This window comes from Thermobia domestica, chromosome 9 (assembly GCF_964235325.1).
Source record: "Thermobia domestica chromosome 9, izTheDome1.hap1.1, whole genome shotgun sequence".
Lineage (NCBI taxonomy): Eukaryota > Metazoa > Arthropoda > Insecta > Zygentoma > Lepismatidae > Thermobia > Thermobia domestica.
This window is the reverse complement of record NC_137462.1, coordinates 135,107,548-135,129,184: the sequence shown is the minus strand read 5'-3', so window position 1 is coordinate 135,129,184 and position 21,637 is coordinate 135,107,548.

Here is a 21,637-nt window from a genome sequence, read left to right as displayed (position 1 = left end):
CAGGTGAACATTATACCCGCCAAATTTACTACAGTGGTAATTTGTGAAACAGTGGTAACTCTTCGTCAAGAGGTAAGAATTATTATTAAAATTAACAATACAAACTTTCCATTGTGGTTTTATGTGACGAATTCAATACACTTTGAGAAATCAGTTCATCCTAGACAATAAAGTGATTATTGACATTTCCTAAAAGAAACTTGTTATTACTACGCATAATCTTACAGTGCCCTTACACTGGAGGCAAGACTTAGTGCCTTCTGAAAGTTTTCATTCAGACTTTTCTTCCAGTAAGTCTAAAGCAGTGTCTATATAATCTAATACGACCTACTCCCTATTAACGAAGAAGCCTGTTCAATGGAAAAGGATCAAAGCTAAGACTATTCTGGTTAGGTTAAATGTAGATCACACTATGGAGGGAAGGACAGAGATGCAGCAGATCCAAGGACAAACCGCAGGTAACACCGTTCTTTCTAATGTTTGTTGTTATAATAATGTTTTCAATTCTAGGGAATTACTACATGAGGTAAAGGTCAATGTGAAGTGCAGTTTTAAAAGAAATTACACACTGTAACAGTCTTTTTCTAAAAATGAGAATTGTGTGGTAACGATGCTTTTCCTGATATTCAGAATCGCATCGCTCATCTTGTCCTTCAGATCGTCTAGATTAGATGGTTTCTGTATATACACCTCTGTATTTATATGTCCCACAATCAGTAATTATAAGGTGTCAAGGGTGGTAATTTTTCCAGCTAATATATGCATCTTCTTCTGCCAACCCATCATCTCTTCCAAAATACAGTAGTTCTTTAAGATATTGAAGATATTGCCGAACCTAAAAGGCAAGGTGTGGTTATATCCAGGGGTAAAAGTGGATCTGAAATGGTGGGGGGACGGTAGGTAGCGTCATGACGTCATACCGTTCCCCTGCCTATCTTTGCCCATTGTAATATTTTTAGGAACTGTGTAACATATTTTTTGGAGGTGAGGGGACGACGTCTCCCCGCGTTCACCCGCACTTTTACCCCTGGTTGTACCCTATTTAGCTACACGTAGACCTCATTGATGATGTTTAACCTCTCATGTTTTGCCGTAAGGAATAGCATTTCCACATAGCTGTCACCATTCACTATATCTTTCTCGAAGAAAGATGGACCATTGATGTGGTTAATTGAAATCAAGCATCACGCGTTGACTTCGCGAACCGATATGTATTTTCAACTCCCAAAATTCGGCAGTTGTGCCCGTTCGCTTTTCCCGGAATACAAAACGTAAACTTATCTGAGAACAGAATTCGACTCAAAGGTCAATCACCTTGCAAACAGGTAAGCAGTAATTGACAAAATATTCCATTTCCATATCACAGTCTTCGGGTGTCACATCATGTACAAATTTTAACTTGTAGGGCGGGTCCTTTACCTTCTTGCGTACCGTCTTTTGTAACGTTGATCTCTGCTTTCCCAATTGCAAGGATCTACGATTAAGCGATTTCATTGATTCCCTTCCACAGTGTTCTCTTGCACTGTGTCTGAATTTGATTTCGACTGCGTGGCAGATTAACACACTTCCAATAGTCTTGAACTTTTCGTACTGTCCTTTGATACTTGTCTCTGCTGGGGAGGTTTCCCATTTGTTATTTGGATTTTCTTTTCAGACCGAAATGTAGTTTAAGCATCATTAAGTAGTGTGGCCAGAACAAACTTAAAACTATCTTCGTTTTCACCCAAAATATTTTATTCATGAATATAACAGTTACAACGTTATTGAGATTTAGTTTCCTGCAAGACTTTATGCACTCCTTGTATTAAAATTATCCATTACAGCGAATTCTTTTAATTTGTGGCTGACAGTTACGAATTTAGGTGTAATTAGGATATATTTTATCGAAACTAACTAACTAATAAACCAATAAAAGCTAGGAATTATCAAAAGCGTAAACTCTTTACTTACCCAGAAGAGTCGTGTTTGCATACGTCGAACCAGTGTAATACCGGCGAAATTAAAATACCGCTAATTTTACAGTAATTATGTGATATCTTCAAATAGATAAAAGATAATTGAAATATAGAACAAGAGCGCCCTAGACAATATTATTTTGCGTGAGGTACCGTTATCACTAGTCACCTAGTGGCTTTATATTTTCAGCTGTTTAGAAACGCGAAAATAAATGTCGATTTTCAAAATGGCTCGAAATCGAAAGCAGATAAGTGAGTCGTGATAACGGTTTCTCATGTAAAATGATATTGTCTAGGGCGCACTTGTTCCACATTTCGATTATCTTTTATCTATTTGAAGATATCACATAATTAAAGTAAAATTAGCGGTATTTTAATTTCGCCGGGATGAAGACTCTTAAAATACTTTGGAAATTCTGAGTGAAAGTCACCAAACAATTTAGGTGCTACTATTGACCAGTTACAAAAGGAAAAAAAATTAGAAGTGATATTCCTCATAGTTATATGATCTTCCTCAGGCTATTATGGACATAGCATCTGCGAGAGACTTGCATTCGATTTTCACATAAGAGCTCCTGTGGTTGTTCGGATTCCATGTTAACTTGTAGGTCCACGTCTTATATAACGAGTACAGCAGAGGTAGGGTAAAGTTTTTCCTCGTAGGTTCAAAATAGTATACGAAAAACTGGATATCGGAGAGCTGAAATGAAGGAGTAGGTTGAGAAGCAGAATTGCGCATACCACGTATTCAAAATCGTGTCTATATATGCGTGTGTAAATAAAACATCCAGATAAGCGGAAATTCTTCAATATAAGATTTACGGATGACAGTATATTATAAGGCCATCAAAACCAGTTTGAAATGAACCGCGTTTTAGCCCCCTTTCGGCTAAAGGAGATGATGATTAAAGCAAGTGAATGATGATGAAAGAATTGGTGGAATGAAAATTGGGAGGAAACGGGAGTACCCCGAGAAACCCACGGACACGTTGTTGTCCACCACAAACGTAGTTGGAAGGGGATCGAACCAGGAACCCCACGCACCAGAGGGAAGCGTTCTACCACTGAGCTACCGTGCTCCCAAAACAAATTTGAAATATTACCGTATTTTAGTCTTATGCGTTTACGGAAGTTTTAATAATAATAATAATAATAATAATAATAATAATAATAATAATAATAATAATAATAATAATAATAATAATAATAATAATAATAATAATTCAGGATTTCTTTCCTTCGGGAGCTCACGTGGTTCGGATTCCATGTTAATCAGTAGGTTCTGTCTCATAAAACCTTGCTGCTGAAAGAGACGTTAAACTCAAAATCAACTCAATTCAGGATTTTTCTTTAAAAACAATTATTTGAGTAACTCCTAGTATTATCAGAATATTATCATTATCTTAATCAAAACCATCGTCAATCCACTGGTGGATGAAGGTTTCCATATTTTCTCCATAGATATTTTTCTTTTACAATTGTTTTTCATATTCCGTTGCAACTGACTTCATCACATCGTCTTATATGAGAACGTGTTGTAGGTAGGTTCTTTATCTTCTGGGTTTCAGTCACAGGTTGCTTTCTTCGCCGGTGGTCATTTGTTCTTGCAATTGCAAGTCATAACTGTGGATTTATATTTTCGGTAGTATTCATAATTTTCCTGTACATTTTATTCTTTTCGGGCTATTCCACGATTTGTTCTGTAGTTTGCTAACAGTAAATGTCTGATTTTGTTGACTTTCCGATTCATACCTGAAAACAGTAAAATTCATTCCGTTAAAAGTTTCCGCTTCAGGCATATCATACTGGTTTGTCTCGTTTCTGTATGTTTCTCTTCCATTTATGTGCAGTGAAAAATTTTAACGGAGTGAATGTTATTGCTTTTAGAAAACCTATCCTCTACCTCTATTTCAGAGGTCTATTCAAAACCGCACGTAACATACTTTTGCAGTTCCTCAGTGAGTAATTATAATTGTTAGGTTGAGTTTGTGCTAAGACTCTATAGTTTTTGAAGCACGGATGAGTAAGTTTTGAAAGAAACATAACTTGAAAACACTAGTTCTTTAATACATGATTAGCCTACCACGCAATATGAGTTTTATTACTGTCTAATTAATAAGCCTAAGAATGAATTTCTGTGTGCAATTTCCCCCATTTTAAAAGCATTCAGTGCTCTTTCCCTTTCCTCAGAAACAATCGCGTAGTTCAAAGTTGTTTATCAGATCATTATGTTTACCATCTTCTCAAAATACCATGTAAATATCAATCTAAAGAGCTCAATTTGTATTTTCTATCAGTTGGTAATATCAAATAAAATAACCAAGAAATTGTATTCATAGAAATTTCCACCTGAGATCACACATGTGTACTTATTGCAACTAGAAAATTCTCAAAAAAACAAGAGGAGGATTGTTAAGAAGGTAAATATTCAACTTTCCAAATCCACGTACCGGTAGTGATGATATCAGTGATTGCAACCAGAGTTGGCGTGGGTCAATGAAAACTTGACCCACGACCCACTGACACACCACCCACCCTGACCCACGATCCACTGACACATCACCCACCATGACCCACTCTGACCCACCACCCACCCTGACCCACTCTGACCCACCGTGATCCACCACCCATCATGAACCACACTCATCCACTGTGAACTACTCTGACTTACCAAAATTCATTGTCATCAACTCTGAACACGATCCACGGCCTCTTCTGTACTGGCTAAAGAGTTTACACTTGTAATAAAACAAGACTGTAAAATTGTCACTAATCGGAGTTTGAATTTCTACGGACAATCGCTCAAGCACCACTCTGTTACAATAACGGTGGATCTGACCTTTACGATACAAAATTGTAAAGTATTTGTCAGTGAGGAAATTGAAACAGTCCGAGGTGGGGGAAATTAGTATGTGCCTAAAATATACCTGCACTAAGAGAGTATTCTTGCAAGTGTTAATTTCTGAACGCATACCAAAAGAAACTTCTATTCACAGGAAAATACCCCTGTACAATATGAAAAAGGTTATGATTTCTCAGTTCACAGTATTTTTCTCACAAAAGACTTGAAAAATCAGCTTTCATAGTGTATAAACGTGCTCGGCTACCCTATGTGAGACCATCTCCATAATCATCATCATCATAGGTATTCTGCCTTTATTGGCAGGTCACTTGCCGCAGCTGAGAAGCTTCCATGCTCCACGATCCTCCGCTAACCTTTTCGTCTTCGCGTATGATCTTTCTGTTTTAATATCATCCATTAATTGTAGTCTCTTTCGCCCCCTCCCTCTCTTTCCCGCCACCATACCCTCTAGGACGTCCCTCATGATACAATCTCTTCTTAGGCAATGTCCCAACCAGTTTCTCTTCCTCTTCCTAATAATATCTAAAAGTGTTCTTTTCTCACCCACCATTTCTAACACTCTCTCATTCGTTTTCCGCTCGACCCAACTAACTCTTTCCATTCTTCTCCACACCCACATTTCGAAGGCTTCCAGTCGATTTTCGTCACCCTTACGCAATGTCCACGTTTCCGCCCCATACAGCACAACACTCCACACGAAGCATTTTATGAGTCTTTTTCTCAACTCTTTGTTCAAGGTCCCACAAAACAGACTTTTCTTTCTTTTAAAGGCTTCTTTCGCCATTCCTATCCTTGCTTTTATTTCACGTTCGCATTTCATGTCATTACTAAGAACACTACCCAGGTATCGAAAACTATTCACTTGTTCTATTTTCTCCCCTCCTACTTTTATATTTGACACAGACCCCTTCGTTCCAATCACCATGGCTTTTGTCTTTCTAACATTTATTTTCATCCCATATTCTTCAAAGCCCCTTCTCATTTTTTCTAACATTTTATTGATTTTCTTTTCAGATTCTGCAACAAGGGCCATATCGTCTGCAAATCTTATGCATCTAATCATTCTACCTCCTACCGAAATGCCATCATCATCATGTAGGCTCTTTTTTACTATCTCTTCTAGATAGACATTAAATAGTGTTGGCGAGAGGCAGCATCCTTGTCGAACTCCCCTTCCAATTGTACTCTCTTCCGTCAGTTCTTCCCCTATTCTAACACTTACTTGTTGGTTCATGTATAAGTTTCTTATGAGTCTTCTATCTTTCCATTCCAACCCTATCTTTGTTAGAACTCCCAACAACAATTCCCAATTCACGCGGTCAAAAGCCTTTTCTAGATCAATAAATACAACATACACCTCTTTCCCTTTTTCTATAAATCTTTCACCGATCACCTTTAATAATCCAATAGCATCTCTTGTGCCCTTGCCTCTTCTGAACCCAAACTGCTCTTCCTCAACATCTTTATTTGTTCTTCCATATAACCTTCTGTTCAGTATTCGGAGCAGAATTTTAGCTGCATGAGATATGAGACTAATAGTTCTATAATCCTCACATCTCTTTGGGTTCGATTTCTTAGCCATCCTCCGAAATTCCATAGATTTCATCTCCATAAAGTATGCTCATAATTGTAATTTGTGTAATCACTAGAACACCACATTAAATTTAAGTTACAAATATGCATAATTGCAATTATTATGAATATTTATTCAAAGTAGTTTACCTAAAGCAAAGAAGAGACTTACTAAAAATTAGGTACAAAGTTGAATAACACAAATAAGCCATTAGTAATACAAGTATAAATTTTCCATAACTTATAATTTTCCACCTTAAAACAAATCTGAAATCTGGTTTATTTCCTGTTGGTAACTTTTTCGTGTTAAATCATCCGCAGCGGAATGGTGTCCATCCTTCAGCCAAGAAATAACTAGCTCGTCTACTTTGAGCTTGTCTAGCGGTGGGCCATTAACATTGATGAACAACAAGTTAGACAATGTTTGAGCACTTGGTCTATTACTAATATCAGTTATCTGTAAATTTATAAGGGGAAATCCCCGTTCGCACTCTGTCGTGGAAATTGATAATACTTCTACCCGATTTCTGCAACTCCTCATCGACAATCTGCCTATTAGACGATTTTTCTTGGTCAGTTTTGAAATACTCAGCAAGAAGTATCATCTCTCTATCACCATACATCTTTTCCATATCGACCATGTCAGTTGGTAATGTCGACTCATGGAGAACAGAAACTTCATCTACCACGCTGGGAATCTTGTGAATAAATTACGAATTAAAGCTTGATAAACTGATGCTTTCTTATTTGTTTATGAATTTATTTTTTGTAATTACACATGAAGGTTTGATGCCATTACCAAGTTTCCTCCCCTGTCTAGAAAGCGAAAGGGAACGAGGCTCCTGGAAAGTGTTCAGAGGTGAATGGGAATTTTCCTCCTTCTTCCCCTTCAATTACCACACTGCTGTTTGGCATGTGCCAAATTACGATGAATTTCAATTAAATTATCATAGTATAATTATTTTCTTGTTGAATTATCGATACTTTTCAGTGAAAACAAGGATGAAATTTGAAAGTTCGAAATCAAGGTAAGTAGACCAACGTAAAGGGAAAAAAAGTGTAAAATTTTCCATATAATTATGCGTACAATCCAAACTTGCAATTTCCGTGTAATTAAGCTTACAGTACATATTTTATGCCTATTTTTCTCACAACTTTATGGGTTGATTGCCCTGTGTTGTAAGCGCTCCATATAATAAATATAAACTTCAGCAATGGATATATGAAGCCAAGCACTGTATTTTTTTTTCTGATTGTTTTTTTGAAATAACATCGATCGTTTTCGATCATTTTTACAAACTAATTCACTACCAATTTTCCATATATAGAAAGTGGCCCCCTCCCCCATAAAGGAGAATTTTAAAAAATGATAGGAGACATTCTGTTTATTTTCAATAAAGAGTTAATACACTGAATTTCAGCTCCATAAGTTTAACGGCTTGCTATATACTCATTTTTTCCCGCAAAAATTCGGATCCTCACTACCCCCTTAGAATATCATACATTATAATGAAAACAATATAACACCCCAGTTTGGATAAGGCCTAACTATATACCAAAAGTAATTTCATTTGACTTTGCAATTTGACCGTGATGATCAGGTACACATAGTTCCATTCAATTTTTTATATAACAATATATACAGTGATTCAAAAATGTATTTTTTTTAGTAGTTAGCTCCTCTAAAAACTCACAGGTCTCGAAAGCCAAGTAGTATAAGTCATATCGCTATTATTACAAAATTAAAATATCGATATCCAAAAGTGCCTGAAATTCTTTTTTCACTTGGTTAGATATACTCACCACAGGTAAGCAGACAGAAACAAATGGAAAAGGAAGGGAAATGAAGGTCTTGAAAGTAAAACGAAGACAAATTTACCAGTTTTCAGAAGATACTGTCTACAATGCAGTGAGCAGAGTGGATCGGTAGATCATACTGAGTCGGTAAGTCGCAGTGGGTCACCATGGGTGGTGGGTCAAAGTGGGTCACATGCTGTTGACCCACGACCCACTGACCCACTCAGAAAACTTGACCCACTCAGAAAACTTGACCCACTCAGAAAACTTGACCCACTGACCCACTCCATCTCTGATTGCAACCCAAGAGGAATGCTACAACATTGGCCAGGAAAAGCACAGGTAAATTAGAGGGATATGAAGAGCCAATATGATGAAGTGATGGCATGTCTGTCCTAATTCTCAGCACAGTCCCTGGTGTCATAATCTGAAAACAAGTTCAGTTGAGATGCAGCCAACGTCAAGAGAAGAGCTACGTGCATACAGCTTGGTGAACATTTGATTAAAATTAAAAGTTTTTTTTTTTAATTTTTACCTTTTTGTCCTGTCATATCGCTTGCACAACCATAACGTAGGTTATTCTAATCTTTAACTTTTTAAATTTTTACAACGCGTACCTGCTGCTTGCTCATATACAATGGCGAGGTCGCCATATTTGTTCCAACGATGTCATTCTGATTTTACCAACGGGTCATCCTTGCCGAAAGATTTAAAAAATGCTGTACTAGCATACGTACTAGACACTAGTTAAAACAGGGCAAACATTTTTCCAACAATGTTACTATTAGTGTTATATGGCATACGTACCAATAAAATTTTTACCAACGCGGTCATATTTGCCAAGATATTTAAAACTATGTATGTACTGATTAAAATAACCATTAAACTGTATACATGTGTCTCAACAAGTTCACGACTTCCTATGACAGGTCAGCAAAGAGAATCTCACTTCTTTGCATCCTTTTACATTATGATACAGAGTCTCTAAGACATATTTAGAAAAAATAAAACTTCTGACAGACCACGAATGAAGTCATCTATACTCACATGGTCCTGCTTTGATTTCCGCACGGCTACTAAATATCAGATAAAATTGAGTTTGATTCGGATACAACTTTAAGCAATAAACACCGTCTCCTGTAGCCTCGATGCTGAAAAGGGACTTTAAATTCCGTCAATTAGTGTAACATTTTTGGAACAGCCTGATATTTAGATTAAATCATGTTTTTATTTTTTATTTTTAATAAGCCATATAGTAGTTTTAATATATAATTTTGAGAAGAAAAATGATATCAACTTATCAACTAAAATAATTTATGGGAATTAATTATGAGTTCAAGCTTACCATTCGGCCTTCTATACGTAAAACTTCTGTAGCATTTGTTGATATAGATACCGGACACTTTATGTTTTAAAAAATACATGTTCATTTTCAATTGTTGAAACGCGAGATAAACCAGCAAACTTCGGTAAATGTAGTTTCAGTCTTGATGACATTTTAAAAAATTGATTAGTAAATAAATTCTGTCTTTTATAGTCCTTGCTGGCCAACTTCTTTCTTGTGCAGAGGGATTTTGTTGCGTCCTAATCTTCGTCTCTCTGAATACTATAGATTAAAATCGAGCCTTATTAGTAGCTGTTATTATTTACATTAACAAGTCTATTTATTTACTTTTTAGTTTTCCTACCAACCTACAGACAGTTACACAATTAGTATTAGTATTGAAATATAAATATCGTTCCGGCCCTTGTTCTACTAATAAACAGCAAAACACATTTATGTTCAGAATATTATAATTTATCCATTTTGAAATAATTGAGTTGAAGAAAATACAGCCTAAGTTGCATTTAAATCGCAATAGCTGCAACGGTTGCAAAGAGCACAGATACTTTCTTTTTAAGCGACGCTTAGCATCAGCAGCAGAGATCTTCTCAACAACCATTAGTTCTCGGATATGTTTCTCACGTTGAAAGGCTGGACTGTCTCGAGACCAAGCAGAATGCTCGTCCTTGTAGTTGACACAAAAGGGCTTAATCGCTGTACAGGATCCAACACAATGACTACTCTGGCCACAACTCGCACACAGAGCAACCCTCGCATTACATGATGTGCTGGTATGCTCGAATTGCTGATATTTGAAACAGTACAGAGAACTGACAAGGGAACATCTTATATTGATAGTAGCATTGCCCAATCAAACAATGTGCAATCGATAGAGAAGTGAAGAAAAGTGAGAAATCCCAAGTTTTACGGGCCGACACCCAAAAACACAGGAGATACAGAGGAAAGAAGAATCTATAGCACGGCCAACAAGAGATGGTCTCTGACGTTTCTTACCACATGCGGTGGGACATTGCAATCCCTACTTTGATACCAGTGTTACCAACCACGATCACTCTGTCTTAAACCATTAATTAAATTGCCACTACAGTTGCACCGAAAAAAAACTTGACACGCGAGTAGTGGCAATGTCACTGCGAGCTGTCAGAGACGTTCTCTTACTGGACGCACTATAGAATCATGTGAAGATAGGAATGCGAAAGATACACTGACACAGAAAGAACTTCAAAATGATTAAAGTAATCAAAATGGTATTTACACAACAGTATAGTAAGCAAATATTGTACCCACAGACATGCTCAATAACATTATGGTATATGTAATGCAGTGTTGCCGACTGAGCACAAAATGAAGTTTTGTTAAATAGCACGAAACACAAATTATAGCATGTAGAAAATCTAATTATGATTAGAACCATACCTGTGAAGTCATGATGTACCATGTTGCCAAAATTTGAAGATAGGCCTATATCAATTCCTACATGAATTTCGGATGTAGAAGAGTACATACATTACCAACACACTGCGGAGCGCTTTATCAATAGCAACACTGATAAATTGACTACTAATAATGTGTGAGGTTCTACAATATTACGTGCATCAGAAACGTGAGCCTTCTAATCAATTGTCAATCCAAGAGCATGCATCACTTCAGTTTTGTGTGTTGTGTTTGATACTATTCTGATTTTCCACTTGGGCAAACCTGCTTCGACACTGTGCTTCGTCCCTTATTTTCGTGCTTCAGTGATTATATTATTGTTTGTGGTCTCATATTTTGGTTTTAACTAGTTAAAATCGTGTGCTGTATGTTCTCTTCTACATCCGATATTCATATAGGAATTCATCTTCAAACGTTGGCAACACTGTACATCACGACTTCACAGGTATAGTTCTAATCATAATTAGATTTTCTACATGCTATAATTTGTGTTTCGTGCTATTTAACAAAACTTCATTTTGTGCTCAGTTGGCAACACTGCATTACATATTATGTTATTAAGCATGTCTGTGGGTACAATGTTTGCTTACTATACTGTTGTGTAAATACCATTTTGATTATTTTAATTATTTTGAAGTTCTTTCTGTGTCAATGTATCTTTTGCATTGCTATCTTCACATGATCCTAGATCCTTCTTTCCTCTGTATCTCCCGTGTTTCTTGTCGGCCCGTAAAACTTTGGATTTCTCACTTTAATTCACTCTTCTATCGATTGCACATTGTTTGATATGGCAACGCTACTAGCAATATAAGATGTTTTCTTGTGAAACCTATGGGGACACACCTTAAATCGATAATAACCAGCCTTTATGTAGTCAGGAAGTGTAGGCAAATTGAAAGTAAGAATTAGTGACTGAGTAGGAACCAGTTCATCTGACTTCTTACTTTTGATGCGAGCTATCTGTTCAACATATTGGTCAGCCAGCTCCGATTTAATCTTTTCCTTGTGGCATTTAAGAGGTCTCAACATGATATCTCACCACGAGAGACGTTCAGTACACGATAGGGTTCTACTGATACGATCACTGGTCCAAGTTGAGTAGCTTCGCTGTTTGCTTCTCGTCAACCGTTTCCACCAATAATGTGCCATTCCGTAATTTCTTGATATCTTTAACCTGTCCGGCGTTTTAAGTAATAACCTTATAAATGAGGAAAGGAGACAAACCCTTTATAGCACTCGGACGATTTGCTTCAGCATTGACACTAACAGCGTCTTTATTTTTAATTACAAGATATCAGACTACAGGCATCAAGATACTTGTCTTTTCCGCACTACCTACACCTTGAGAGTTTGTCTCACTCTTATTTGGTTTGGGCTTTTTGCTAGCCGGTCCCGTTTTTAAAGTTTCAGTACCCATAAGAAGTTAATATTAAATTTACAGTTATAAAGAAAAAAAATATGTGTGAACGCTGCAACTCCACACTGGGACGCTTGCGAGGAGAACTTAAGCTAATTCCCTGGCTATCCCATAAGCACAGGATCATCGTAGGATCAGGGTGTTGCCGGCGCGGTCAAGGGAAATGGGAGTCTAAGAAAAAGATTCTGTCGATACAAACACATGAACCCAGAAATAGAAGAACTGGAACTTAATCACAACTTACCTAATAAAAAGATTGATTCCTCCAGCCCACAAGAGAAAAAAAAAGTGTGCGGATTTTTAAAATCTTCTTGTTTTTTATACATACATACATACATATGCTTTTTTCTGTTTTAATAGTTTTTTTGTATTTTATATATTTTCAAAGACGGACACCGGATACAAAGAACAGCCGGACGGGATGGGCGCACGTCCACCCCAGATGGAAGAAGACGTCCACTCCAGATGGAAGAAGAGTCCACGGACCATCCACTTCCCAAGACTCCTAAGAACAATTTCGGCACCACTCCATCCAGTCCTACTGGGCACATACCCTGTGCTACTGGGTATCCATGAGCTTCACTCCCATGGCTCCGGGTTCAAGCGTCTTCCAAATCAGAAAACCAATTATGAGAAACTGACCATAGGTAGGTTGGCGTTCAGAGAAAGTAGTCAACATCCGAGACTTATCTTTGTACTTTGAAAGTTTTAAATGCCGGGTGATCGTCCCGACACAACCCTAAACTTGGAGGAACAGTAGTTGACTGCATTTACTAAGGATGGCAATGAGGGAGCCGCATCATGACGCCGGGGATTATTTTGAAAAAATAAAAGTGTGTTTCAAAACGTAAAGATATATTTGCAAAATAAAGTTAGCGGGCAAATTTACACTGCCCCTCACTTTCAAATTCCGATTCAAAACCCAAGTCAATCTTCATATTTTTCTCTAAATGTACCGTATATTTTTCAAACAAGTGATTGCTTTGTATTTTGAATCGCAATTTGAAAGTGAAGCCTCAACACTTTAACTTAAATTTATAAATGTTTTCTTATGTTATTTTATTATTTCTTCTTCAAAGCAATCGATAACAAATTAAAAAAGAAAAATTAATTTGGGTTTTGAATCAAAACTTCGAAGTGCAAGCACAAGTGGGAAGTTGGTTACACTCTTATAGAAGTTTTTTAATATTTCTTTACGTTTTATAAAACAAACATTGTTATTGTTGTTGAAACCAAACAAACAAAAAAACTACTGTCTTGGTTTTGAAACGGATTTTGAGAATGGAAGGAGCCGTGTAAAGTTGGCTACACTCCAACTTAAGTTTCTAAATATTTTTTGCGATTTTCAAAAGAAACATTTTGCTTCAAAATAATAACAAACAAGAAGGATGTAATTGGCTTGAGTTTTGAATCGTAATTGGCGAGAGTGTGAAGTTGACCTAAGTTTATATCTATGATCTATCGATCTATCAATCTAGAGGTAAAACAAACAATTTTTAATAATAAATAAGAAACGAAAAAGAAGCGGTTGGCTTGAGTTTTAAATTAAAATTTTAGTGTCAGGCTAGCATGAAGTTGGGTACTTTCTAAATATATCTTTGTATGCTTAAATTTTTTTTTTACACTTCAAAACAGTCAACACCAAACAAACAAAACCATTTGCCTCGGTTTTAAGTCAAATTTTGAAAATAAGGATGGTGGAGTATGAAATTGACCTTAACTTCATTTTTTAATTATCTCTTTTTGTTTTTCGAAATAAACTACTTTTTCTTCAAAACAATCAATCACTAAGAAAAAACAACTGATTGATTTTGGCCTTGAATCGAAGTTTAAATAGCAAAGTAACTTCACACTTCTGCATTTTCTAATTGTTGTTAATATTCAATTTATTTCAATGTGTTATAAAATATGCACTATTTATTTTTATCATAATCAACAACCCTTGCCAAACTACTTCTATTTCTTTTATCTACCGAAAGTTAGTTTCGAGAATGTTATTGTTAGTTAACATTACGCCATACAAATAAATAATTAATAATAAATAAATAGACGATTTACTTTTTAAAGAAATCTTAAATTCTGTTGCTTTTCTTATTCTTTGTTTTACCAGTAACGTCGTACACACTTAAAAAATGTACTTCGTACTTTTCTTTAAGCCTTTTCACTGTTGTACGGTGCAAGCAATTTCCCCTGAACCGACAGATGACGTACAAACATGGCGGTCATTATTTCAAGCGCAAGACTAATAGACAGAAATTCGATCTTAAATTTCGACTACTTAGAACCAACGAATGAGCGAAAGGAAGTGTTTCCCGTAATCAGTTAGCTCTGAAGTATCTTATCAATAAAAAGAAATCAGTGAAAGTGTCCATTTTAACTATCAGTGATCTTAGAATGGCTCAACTTGTTGTTTACGATCACTTCTAAGGAGTTTACGAAAACGAACATTCTATATTTGCGCTGTACCTATATGCTGTCAAGGACAGACGAATATCTTAATTACTATCTGATAGATCACCTTCAACTTGGGCTAAAATATAAAGAGTCAACAGTTAAGAATTGAGCTCGATCCTTCCCTCACAAGAGGTAAAAATTAACTATTCTCGGTTTTAAGGTTGATCACTATAAAACAGAAACGGTAGTATATAGCGATAACTGATTTCCTGCAATCGATTAAGCATCTCAAAATACTCTTTCTCTTAGCCTTTTACTCAAATCAGAGGTGTCAGAAATCAACTACTTAACGATTTTAATGTTGATCTCTAGAATAAACAGCGAGGTAATAGATAGTGACAAGCGGATCTCTGTAATAAATTAAGCATCTGATTCTGGCCATCCATACAACATTGAGCGAAAACGATAAGGAATAGTGAGAGACAGTTTTAAGAATATGTATTATCTTCTCCCTTAAGCTTCTATTCATACTGGAAGTAGCAAATATCATCACTTCCGGCGATAACGTTGATCGCTATAGAATAAAACGGTAATAGATAGCGAGAACCTGTTTAATGTAATCAGTTAAGCATCTGATTCTGGCCATCCATACAACATAGAGCAAAAACGATAAGGAATAGCGATAGAGAATATGTATATACTGGAAGTATCAAAGATCATCACTATATATATCAATGTTCATTTTCTCTTATCTTTTGTCCACCGACTGCTTAGGCCTACTGGGGAAAAAATTCTCCTACAGTAGCATTATGACTGGAAACGGAGAAAAAGAACTCTCTAGCTTTCAGTAGTTTGGAAAAACAACCACCATTTTAGACATGTTGGAAATATTTTCCTTGGATAATATTCTATAAGAGTTCATCTCCTCCTTAATGTATATCAGGAACCTTGAACTTGAACCCGCTAACAGGGGCACGGGGGCTCAGTGGTAGAGCGCTTACCTATGATGCGTGGGTCCCTGGTTCAATCTACGGCGAAGCAAATTTGTGGTCGACAACATAGTGCTCGTAACTTTTCTCGGAGTACTACTGATTCCTCCCATTTTCTCATTCCACCAATTCTTCCATCATCATTCACTTGCTTTAATCAAAATTCAAAATTTGGGGCACTTCGATCACCTGTACTGCGACATCTTCAAATTCGAATTTTAACTAGCTTAGAATTTTGTCCAATTTTTGTCCATTTTTGTCCACCCAAGAAAACGTTTTGCACCATTAAAATAAACGACGGAGGGCCATTTCAAATTTTGGGGCACTTCGATCACCTGTACTGCGACATCTTCAAATTCGAATTTTAACTAGCTTAGAATTTTGTCCAATTTTTGTCCATTTTTGTTCACCCAAGAAAAAGTTTTGCACCATTAAAATAAACGAGTTAGGGCCATTTCAAAATTTGGGGCACTTCGATCACCTGTAGTGCGACATCTTCAAATTCGAATTTTAACTAGCTTAGAATTTTGTCCAATTTTTGTCCATTTTTGTCCACCCAAGAAAAAGTTTTGCACCTTTAAAATAAACGAGGGAGGGCCATTTCAATATTTGGGGCACTTCGATCACCTGTAGTGCGACATCTTCGAATTCTAATTTTAACTAGCTTAGAATTTTGTCCAATTTTTGTCCACCCAAGAAAAGTTTTGTACCATTAAAATAAACGAGGGAGGGCCATTTCAAAATTTGGGGCACTTGACCAACTCGTTTCGAAGAATTAACAATATCAAGTCATCTACGAGTTTTGCACCCTCACAAAATGTCGATATTTCATTTTGTACCCTCACAGTTAATGAGAAATCTAAAATTCAAAACGTCGAATTACCATTAACTTGGAACGCCACCAATTCGTATTAAAGAATTAAGAATATCCGCGTTTTTTTACGAGTTTTGCACCCTCAGAAAATACCAATATTTCATTTTATACCCTTACAGTTAATGAGAAATTCCGAATTACCATTAACTTGGAACGCCACCAGCTCGTTTCAAAGAATTAAGAACACCAGCGTCTTCTACGAGTTTTGCACCTGCAGAAAATGTCGATATTTCATTTTGTACAATCACAGTTAATGAGAAATTCCGAATTCAAAATGCCGAATTACCATTAACTTGGAACGCCACTATTTCGTACTGAAGAATTAAGAACACCAGCGTCTTCCACGAGTTTTGCACCCTCCGAAGATGTCTAAATTTCATTTTGAACCCTCCCAGTAAATGAGAAAATTAAGATTCAAAATGCCGAATTACCATTAACTTGGAAAGCCACCAATTTGTAATGAAGAATAAAGAACACCAATGTCTTCTACGAGTTTTGCACCCGCAGAAAATGTCGATATGTAGTTTTGTATCTGGCAGTTAATGAGAAATTCCGAATTCAAAATGCCGAATTACAATAACTTGGAATGCCACCAATTCGTATTAAAGAATTGAGAACAACAGCGTCCTCTACGAGTTTTTCACCCTCAGAAAATGCCGATATTTCGTTTTGTACCCCGATAGTTAATGAGAAATTCCGTATTCAAAATGCCGAATTACCATTATTTTGGAACGCCATTAATTTGTACTTAAGAATTAAAAGCACCAGCGTCTTCTACAAGTTTTGCACCCTTAGAAAATGTCGATAATTTATTTTGCACTCTCACAGTTAATGAGAAGTTCAAAATTCAAAATGCCGAATTACCATTAACTTGGAACGCCACCAACTCATTTTGAAGAATTAAGAACACCAGCTTATTCTACGAGTTTTGCACATCGAAATAACTTCGAGCAAACAATTGGGTGTAAAAGTGAAGGGAAACGCATGTGGACGCAATATATATATACAATTGACAAAGATGGGCACAGGGAACAGCGAGACCTAATGTGTCCTCTTCCTTTTCAGATCCATCAGTATACTTAGTCATATTTTAACGTAATTAATTGAACTATCTTGTAACATAATATCTACGTATTAGTACAGTTTAATTAATTATTCATTACTAAACTATCCTTTTGCTAAAATATGTTGTTTTACTGTAGACAAAATGTGATTTGTGACATGTTGAATTTGAATTCCTCGCTGACAAGACACAAAACGAATTATCGGCATTTTCTGACGGAGCAGGACTCATAGGAAACGCTTATCTTATTTCTTCAAAATGAGTTCGTGCTGTTTCAAAGTTAATCATAATTAAGCACTTTAAATTGAAAATTTCTCATTAACTGTAAGGGTACAAAATGAAATATCGACAGTTTTAGAGAATATAAAACTCGTAGAAGACGTAGAAGTGTTCTTAGTTCTGCAATACGAATTGGTGGCATTCCAAATTAATGATTATTCGGCATTTTGAACTTTAAATTTCTCATTATCCACATTTTCTGAAAATGCTAAAACGGTAGAAGACTCTAATTTTATTTCTTCGAAATGTGCTGTTGGCTTTCCAGGTTAATGTTATTTCGGCATTTTGAGTTTGGAATTTCTCATTAACTGTGAGGTTACAAAATGAAATATCGACATTTTCTGTGCGTGCAAAACTTGTAGAAAACGCTGGTATTCTTGGTTCTTCAATACGAATTGGTGGCGTTCCAAGCTATGGAAATTCGGCATTTTGAATTAGGAATTTCTCATTAACAGCGAGGGTACATAATGAAATATCGACATTTTCGGAGGATGCAAAACTCGTAGAAGACGCTGGTGTCCTTAATTCTTCAGTACAAAATAGTGGCGTTCCAAGTTAATAGTAATTCGGCATTTGGAATTAGGAATTTATCATTAGCAGTGAGGGTACAAAATGAAATAGCGACATTTTCTGAGGGTGCAAAACCCGTAGAAGACGCTGGTGTTCTTAATTCTTCAGTATAAAATAGTGGCGTTCCAAGTTAATGGTAATTCGGAATTTCTCATTAACGGCGAGGGTACAAAATGAAATATCGACATTTTCGGAGGGTGCAAAACTCGTAGAAGACGCTGGTGGTGTTCCAAGTTAATGGTAATTCCGCATTTTTAATTAGGAATTTCTCATTAACGGCGAGGGTACAAAATAAAATATCTACATTTTCTGAAGGTGCAAAACTCGTAGAGGACGCTGTTGTTCTTAATTCTTTAATACGAATTGGTGGCATTCCAAGTTAATGGTAATTCGGCATTTTGAATTCAGAATTTGAAGATGGTCACACTACAGGTGATCTAATTGGCCAAATTTGAAATGACTCTTCCACGTTTATTTGAATTTTAAAAAAGTTTTGTTGATAGTAAAAATTCACTAAGTTCTGAGCTACATAACATTCGAATATGATAGTGTTGTTAACGGCTCGAGCGGCTCAGCTCACGGCTAAGTCACTACCGAGCCGAACCGAGAATTGAGCCGAGCCAACAGATCTCAGAACCGAGCCGGTCCGAGCCGATGTCTCACATGAGCTGAGCCGAGCCGAGAAAAAGAGAGATGATGGCTTACCTGAGCCGAGCCGAACTGAGCCGGTTCGAGCTGATGACTCAATTCCGCACCGACCCAAGCCGTGGCTAACCTGAGTCGAGCCGATAGGTCGCCTGAGCTGAGCCGATGGCTTATCGCAACCGAGATGGCTCCTGCCGAGCCGAACAGGTTGACATCACTATGAAGATGTCACACTACAGGTGTTCCAATAGGCCAAACTTTGAAAGGACCCCTTGATGTTTATCTAAATTGTAGAAAATCTTTTACTGGTGATAGAAGAAAGTACAAAATTTAGACAAAATTGTAAGCTTGTTAAAAGCTTTAATTTAAAGATGTTGCACTGCAAAAATCCATGTGGCTAAAATTTAAAAATGTCCCTAATTCGTTCTTTTAAATATTACAAAATTATTTTTGGTTCTACAACAACGTACACGCATCGGACAAAATTATGAGTTAATTAAAATTAGGATTTAAATATTGTCGCACTACAAGACATCGAATTGGCCAAATCTTGAAATGACCCACCGTCGTTTATTTGAATGGTACAAAGTTTTTTGTGGTAAAAGAAATGTACTTAGTTCTCACTTGTCAGTTAGTCAAAATTCGAATAAAAAGATATCGCACTACAGGTGATCGAACTGGCCACTATTTGTAATTGCCCTCCATTGTTAAATTGAATGGTACAAAATTTTTTCATGGTGTTACAAAAATGAACAAAAGCTAGACTAAATTTTGAATAATTAAAATTAGAATTTGAACTTTATCACTACAAGTGATGTAAGTGGAAAAATTTTGAAACGGCACTAGAGACAAAAATTGAACAAAATTCTAAGTTAGTTAAAACTCGAATTTGAAGATGTCGCACTACAGGTGATCGAAGTGTCCCAAGTTTTGAAATGGCCCTCGCTCGTTTATTTTAATGGTACAAATTTTTTTCTTGGTTGGACAAAAATGGACAAAAATTGGACAAAATTCTGAGCTATTTAAAATTCGAATTTGAAGATGCCGCATTACAGCTAAATGGTTCGGCCAAATTTTGAAATGGCCCTCCCTCGTTTATTTTAATGGTACAAAATTTTTTTCTTGGGTGGAAAAAAATGGACAAAAATTGGACAAAATTCTGAGCTAGTTAAAATTCGAATTTGAAGATGTCGCACTACAACTAAATGGACCCGGTTGTGTCCGGTTTTTTTTTTTTAAAAAAAAAAAAGACGTCTGATAACCCTAAGATTTATGATTAATTGTTGTTTATGGTTTTATAAACCTGCATGAACTTATTGTTAACCATGCCCCCATAATCAAAATAACCCTTAGTTCCCACAGTCAAGCAAGCACAAAGGATTATTATCAGCTGACTCTGCAAAGAAAACTAAAATTACTACGATACATGCAACTCTTTTGTTTTCATTTAAAGAAAACAACACACTAACATGGAGGAGTTGCTTGTTAAGTTTCAGTTTCTTTCAGGGACAAACAAGTGACATCACCAAAGCTAACAGTACTTGTAAATGACGTAATAATGTGTAAGGTAAGAAAAACGAAGAAGTTTACTCCGCATTAAGAGACACAGTTGGCCAGTCATGAGTAAATTAATAACTGTTTGTTTACGTAAGTTCTTTTTCTCTCTTTTTTTTTCATGTCACTTCTTCGTACTATGTTGTCGTTCTTCTGTATGTATGCTCTGTGATAAACAATTTTCTTATTGTCCTTCATGTTTTGCTAAAAAAAAAAAAAAAAGAAAAATATTATACTATACAGTTCCTTCTACGACTCTCATTAATCATAGAGAAATTTCACTTTATTTTGGATTTGCTCACAATATTGGAAATTCCAAATTTGCCTTGTAAAAGAAAGTATGTAATTAATATTTGAAACATTTATCATTTTCTACCATATTTTTATTGATATTTTATATGGAGGCCTATTGTCATACGTCTGAATGATGGCGTAACGTCACATCATGTCAGTAACCACGGCAACGAACACGCATTATATTTACTGGCAGCCATGTTGAGAACAAATGACCAGTGGAATGTATGAGCATGAAATCTAATTGCCTGCAACGTTAATATAAATTGAAAGAAAAATAATATTACCGTTCTAAAAATATTACAACGAAACAAGTAAATGGCTATGTAGAATGAAGTATTATTTTCTAACAATTTAGCATCATTGTAAACTAAGCAGAAACGGCTCACTCATCATTGCTCTTGCCACACTAGTGTAGGTACAAAAGTAATTTGGACATAATACTATCTTTGTAACCATAGCAAGAAACAGAGTAGTTATTTTTTTTAAACCAAGGATAGACTATTTTATGAATCCCTGAAGTTAGGAAAATGTAATTTGGCGTAGGCCAGGCCCGTATCCATGGGTGTCTAAAGGGGGCCAGGCCTCCCTA